The sequence below is a fragment of the Lactuca virosa genome, chromosome 7 (genome assembly GCF_052849685.1).
Source record: "Lactuca virosa cultivar CGN04683 chromosome 7, Lactuca_virosa_CGN04683_v6, whole genome shotgun sequence".
Taxonomy (NCBI): domain Eukaryota; kingdom Viridiplantae; phylum Streptophyta; class Magnoliopsida; order Asterales; family Asteraceae; genus Lactuca; species Lactuca virosa.
In genome coordinates this window covers 95,789,422-95,796,021 of record NC_136432.1, presented here as the reverse complement: position 1 = coordinate 95,796,021, position 6,600 = coordinate 95,789,422, and the positions used below count along the sequence as shown (strand labels likewise).

The following is a 6,600-nucleotide window of genomic DNA, read 5'->3' as shown; positions in this document are numbered from 1 at the left end:
AAGCGTTTCTCTAAATCAAACCACATTGATTGAAAATTGTGATTAGGGTTTTTGATATGCGTAATGAAAGAAAAAAGTGAACAGAAAAAGAATTTGTGTCTATTAATTAAAATTTAACGGTATATATTTCGTTAACGAGGGGTATTAATTATAATTTGGCAGCACACGCTCACTTCAACGGGGGAGCATAAACGATTGTTAAGACTTTGGACCAAAGTCACAACAAATAAAACATTTTGCACCAACGGTGAAACTCCAAAACATTTTGAACCAAAGTTACATTTTTTTTACAAACCACAAGGATCAAATTTACAGTTTTTTCCATGTTATATCTCTATAACATAAATGGTCCATGTTTGGTCATAATCACATGTTTGGTCCAACCTTTGAAAAGTTGACAAATCACATCCTTGTGGTTTAAAAAAATTTCAACGTCCGTCCCTTTGTTCATATGAAAAGATTATTCTTCCCTTTTTTAATATCTTTTTCTTTTTCTATTATCAATTTATAATTTGTAATATCAAAAAAATAAGAAAATACCTACTTATCCACCCGCACGGCCCCACCCTTCCTCAACACCCATCGTCATATTGTTCTTTATCTCGTCTCTCTTTCTTCAGCAACCACCTCCATCTCTGATCATGAATAAGAATTTCACGTAATTCTCCTTTTCTCTTTCTATTATGTTATAAGTCTAGAGATAGGAACTTGTAGGAATCAATTCCTAATGCCAAACTCGAAGTCTTGAAACAGTTTTACTGTCAAGAAAACTTGAAATAGTTTTCCCTTCAAGAAGTCTTTTCAATTGTATAATTCACTACTTCTTATGGTTTTTAGTGATCTGAACTCTCTCAACCATCATCAATAAGCATAAGTGTACAAAAACAAAAACATGGATAAGAAGATGATACCTTTGAGATTCCATTTTTTTGGGAGGGAGGGGGGAGGGAGGGAGTTTTTGAGTTTTTGAAAACAAGATGGCAATTGTGATGATTTTGTAATTGTGATAATTTTTATAGAGGATTTTACCCAGGTGGATAAATCGACTTATTTAGATGGGGAAATCGATTTCGACGAAGGGTTCATGGTAGTAATGATGATATAGGCTTCTGGGGTTTGGAATTGGGGGTTGAACTATTATGTAGTTAGGGGCTGTTTGGTAGCCTCTTAATTGAAAAATTAAGAGGCAACCTCTTAAAAGTTTAGATTTAGAGTGTTTGATTGGATCTTATTTTTTTGCATCTTAATCTTAAAATGCCTCTGAATTTTTCAGATATAAGATTGTATCTGAAAAGAAAAATGAAAGGCACTTTCCTATTTTACCCCAGGCATGTTCCTCCTCCTTTCTATTTCACGATACGACTTCCCCCAAGCCATCTCCGACGACCTGCAACCCACCGGTCACCGCCTCCACCACCTGCCCTCCGGCCCGGTCACCGCCGCCATCCCCTTTGCATCCAGCTATGTCAAAACTCGAAGACAACATCATCAGGTAAGGTTTATCCTAAAATCGATTTTATGGAATCGATTTAAGAACTCTGTTTCTTACTTCCTTCGTTGGCGAAGCTAGACCCATAACCTCCTCCCATAGTAGATGCATCTTCCACCATAGTTGTCTTCGCTTCCGTCTTCCCAACAACCACTGCCCTAGAGAAATCAATTTCTAGGTTTGGCATTTGCAATCGATTTCCAGGTTTGACGTTCGATTCTCTATAAATCAGATGTTTTGAATCAAATTCTGATATCTTTCGTTATTGATTATGTGAATAACATCATGATTTTGATTTTGGATTCAAAGTTTCTGATTTTTTTGGTGCTCTCTTTGATTGAATTGATTATATAAATAACATTAATAACATAATGTTGTTAATTCCATCATAAATTCCATCAGATGCTTTGCACTCAAAGCTGTCGACAGAATTGATGAACATCTGCTCTGAATATGAAGCAATTAGGAGCTTGGGTTTGACCATTTTAAAAGGTGTGAGAAATGTTCTTTTTTCTGTTATTTTATGAACATCTGCTCTGGGAATTTTTCTTTTTGGTGCTATTTTATGCAAGATTGGTTGAGATAATGAGTTTGCTTCTTTTTCCTCTTTTGTTTGTGGTGAATTTATAAATTTAAACTCATGATTGATTATATTGTGGCTTGGGAATATGAGATTGAGCAGCTAAATATGGAACACTTGCAAGTACATACATGCTAAAAGATCATTATGGATTTCAAGGATTTGATGTTCATTTCTAGCATCCTACTTTCAAGGAAAGATCATTTATTATGTTTTGATGGTAAATGGCAGGTTTTGAGTGTTTTCAAGAAGTTGAAGGATAGTTGATGATTGTTTAGATTTGTTTTGATGATTGTTTAGATTTGTATAGATTGTTTATATTATTATTTTTTATAATTATTTTGGAAGTTTTTGACTCAATTATTTTGATAATTTTGTACAAAAGTATTGAATTTAAAAAAATAATAATAAAAAAAGAAGGGTAAAATTGTCATTTTATAATTCAGGACAACAATTCAGAGGTTCCAACCAAACAGTATGTAAAAAATTCAGATCTTAAAAATTCAGACGCTCTTAGAAATTCAGACATCTTAAAAATTCAGATCCTGCCAAACAGCCCCTTAGACCAACACTTAATTATTCTTTATTCACAAACTTATTTATTTATTTTGTTGTCAAAAGATCGAAGAGCATGAGAATGAAGGATGTGGGGAGCGAGGTTCACCGGAGATGGAGAAAAAGGTATCTTTCAAAGTAAACAACCGCTTGCAAAAAAGATTACATGGGTTCTTGCACGAGTGTGGGATGGAGTAGTCGGTAATGGTAGCCATAGAAAATGAAAGTGAAGGTGATGGAAGTGGTGATCACAGGCAATTATGGTCGATGATATTGGTCATTCAGTTGAACATGAAGATTAATCACTATCTTCACTCGCAAGTCCCATAGTCCGATCTTACATTCTAATTTATACGGTAACTTCTTGATCTCAAAAACACATTGAAAAAAAATATAATTGTAAAGCCTAATTAGTTATGTTCTTTTTTCAAATTGCACACACAGAAAGAGGGTGACATATGGATATGAAGAGGAATGAAGTGCGTTTAGAGATAACAATAAAAAATGGTGAAGGTGGTTATCAGGGATGAAAGAGGGGCGATAGTGGTGGTGAAAGATGCATATGAAGATGATGAGGTTGAGATGAGTGGGATGGGGTGGGAAGTGGGGTGGTGCTGTGGGGATTTTTTAAGTTTATATATCAAGGGATGATGCCTGTAATTTGTTAAAATCACATGGAGTAATCTATCAATTTTTTCAATTAGTGACTAAAACATTAGACCAAACCAAAGGGACCAAAACTGTAATTTAATTTAAAGAAATTGATGACAAAAGCTTTTTACTAAAAGGGTTAAAATGGTCATTCGGACTATCGATGTAGTCATGAAGTATCACCGACGATATTTATATCCATAGATAGCTTTTGTTTCTCTAGACATCTCTGGGAAAATCTCGAAGTGCTGCAAGACGGACCCTCTTCCCTAATTTTCCGAGCCCTAAAGTACAGGTCAGTTCAATCTCGATGCAATCTATCCCTTTTTTCTGTTCTTACAGTTCAATTGATTTCCCTTTCAATTCATTGTTTCGATTTCTCGATTACATTCTAGTTACCAATCACATTCAAACTCTTTCGATCTAAACAAAAAAACATACAATTCTCCCTTATATGATCTCAATTCATCTTCACGGATTTAAACCAACATTGAATTTTTACTGTTTTTGCCTATTGCAAACTAGGGTTTTCCAGATCTGACACGGTGATTACACGATTATGGATTTTTTCGATAAATTCAAGATCTGGGGTTTGTTGATCTGTTTGATATCTCAATTCGCCCATGGATTTTACCTCCCTGGTAGTTACCCTCACAAATACGTCATAGGCGATCCATTATCCGTAAAAGTCAACTCTTTGACTTCAATCGATACAGAAATCCCTTACAGTTACTACAGCTTACCCTTCTGCAAACCCCCAGAAGGCGTAAAAGACAGTGCTGAAAACCTCGGTGAACTTCTAATGGGTGATCGGATTGAAAACTCACCATATAAGTTCAAAATGTACACAAACGAAACCCAAATCTTTCTTTGCCAAACGAAACCATTATCCAGTGAAGAATACAAGCTCTTAACAAACCGGATCGATGAGATTTACCAAGTCAATCTAATCCTTGATAACCTACCAGCCATTCGTTACACCAAAAGAGACACTTACTACCTAAGATGGACAGGGTACCCAATTGGAATCAAAGTTCAAGACGCATATTACGTGTTTAATCACTTAAAGTTCACAGTTTTGGTTCATAAATACGAAGAAACAAATGTTGCGAGTGTCATGGGAACCGGGGATGCCGCTGAAGCGATTCCGGTCGGGAAACCGGAATCCGACATTCCAGGGTACATGGTTGTCGGATTCGAAGTAACTCCTTGTAGTGTCAAACACAACCCCGAATCCCTAAAGAACTTAAAAACTTACAATAACTACCCCTCCACAATTTCTTGTGAAGAAAACACAGTCAACATGGCTATAAAGGAAAACGAGCCGATAGCATTTACATACGATGTCACATTCGTGGAAAGTGACATCAAATGGCCATCAAGATGGGACGCGTATTTGAAAATGGAAGGAGCAAAAGTCCATTGGTTTTCAATCTTGAATTCCCTCATGGTGATTACGTTTCTAGCCGGAATTGTTTTGGTAATCTTTTTGAGAACCGTTCGACGCGATTTAACGCATTATGAAGAACTCGATAAAGAAGCGCAAGCGCAGATGAACGAGGAATTATCCGGATGGAAGCTCGTCGTAGCTGACGTGTTTCGCGCCCCGGACAATCCCGCGCTCCTCTGCGTAATGGTCGGAGACGGTGTTCAAATCCTTGGAATGGCGGTCGTCACCATCATGTTTGCCGCTTTGGGATTCATGTCCCCGGCGAGCCGCGGTACTTTAGTCACCGGAATGTTGATTTTCTACATGATACTTGGGATTCTCGCCGGATACGTCGCGGTCCGTATGTGGCGGACGATTTTCTCCGGCGATCACAAAGGATGGGTATCCGTGTCATGGAAAGTCGCGTGTTTTTTCCCCGGAATCGCGTTTTCCATTCTTTTCGTGCTAAATTTCCTTCTATGGGGTTCACATTCCACCGGCGCGATTCCATTCTCGTTGTTCGTAATCCTAATCCTTTTATGGTTTTGCATTTCCGTTCCTTTAACTTTCGTTGGCGGTTACTTCGGCGCAAAAGCGAATCACATTGAGTACCCTGTCCGTACAAACCAAATCCCGCGTGAAATTCCATCCCAAAAATACCCTTCGTGGCTACTTGTCCTTGGTGCGGGAACTCTACCCTTTGGTACCCTTTTCATTGAACTTTTTTTCATCATGTCGAGTATTTGGATGGGGCGCGTGTACTACGTGTTTGGGTTTTTGTTTGTGGTGTTGATTCTTTTAGTGGTGGTGTGTGCGGAGGTGTCGTTGGTGTTGACATACATGCATCTTTGTGTTGAGGATTGGAAGTGGTGGTGGAAGTCTTTCTTTGCTTCGGGTTCGGTGGCGTTATATATCTTCTTGTATTCGATTAACTATTTGATTTTTGATTTGAAGAGTTTGAGTGGGCCCGTATCGGCTACACTTTACTTGGGGTACTCGTTGTTGATGGTTCTAGCCGTGATGTTAGCCACTGGAACCGTTGGGTTCCTTTCGTCCTTTTGGTTCGTGCATTACTTGTTCTCATCGGTGAAGCTTGATTAAAAGGTGGTTAGATCATACGGGTTGATATTTGTGTTTGTACTTGTCAGAAATACGAATAATTGAGTTGAGTTTTTTTTTTTTTTTTGGGTATTGTAGTTTGATAACATGAACTTAGTTAAGTACTGCATACGAAAGGAGAAGATGATTGATAGGTAGTTTGTTTGTTTGTGGGATGTGTTTCTTGTTTTGTTGGATGTATGAATTTTTATTAAAAAAGGGTTCCATTTTATGTTGGTATTTTGGATCTATATATTTAGAGAAAATGAACACGTGAATTTTAAATCTGGGATTACATGTGATTTGGGAATTCTGGTTTGATTTACAAAGATGATTGAAATGGGTGCAAAAGTATCCCACTACTAAAAATTACACTACTTTTGTTGGGAAAATTTACTTTGGTTTTTTTTTTTTTTCTTTTTTTTTTTTTTAAACTACCAAAGCAATATTTTTCCAGTTTACATACGGATAGTTTGTTTTATTTTTTTATAAAAGCCGCTATATAAAATATTAGATAATGTAAAAAACCACTCAAAGAGTTTTTTTGTAGGATTTAATAATTGAATTTTTTTTTTCTAAAAAACCATCTTTAACCAAAGTTCAACATTTGGTATGATTTTGTTTGAATTTTGATTTGCCATTTTAGAAAATATCTGTTTAAGGAAAAGGAAAACTAAACTGAACAAAAGTGTACACGTTTGGAAGGGGAAAAATGACAGACGCAATTGCAAAGAAGTTTATTTTCAGGAACATTCGTCCCTTACGCAATTGTTTATATAATGTTTTTTTTTTTTATTA

At 36.6% G+C, this 6,600-nt stretch overlaps 1 pseudogene across 2 annotated transcripts; it reads left to right on the top strand.

Moving 5' to 3' along the window:
- The first annotated feature begins 3,432 nt into the window (after positions 1–3,432).
- LOC145124009 (transmembrane 9 superfamily member 11 pseudogene) lies at positions 3,433–6,042 on the top strand (annotated as a pseudogene). 2 transcript variants are annotated; one of them, XR_013715435.1, is made up of 2 exons: positions 3,433–3,570; positions 3,801–6,042. The product of XR_013715435.1 is annotated as a transmembrane 9 superfamily member 11 pseudogene, transcript variant X1 (transcript). The 2 variants fall into 2 exon arrangements; XR_013715436.1 differs by having other exon boundaries at positions 3,441–3,570; positions 3,811–6,042.
- Positions 6,043–6,600: the final 558 nt, after the last annotated feature.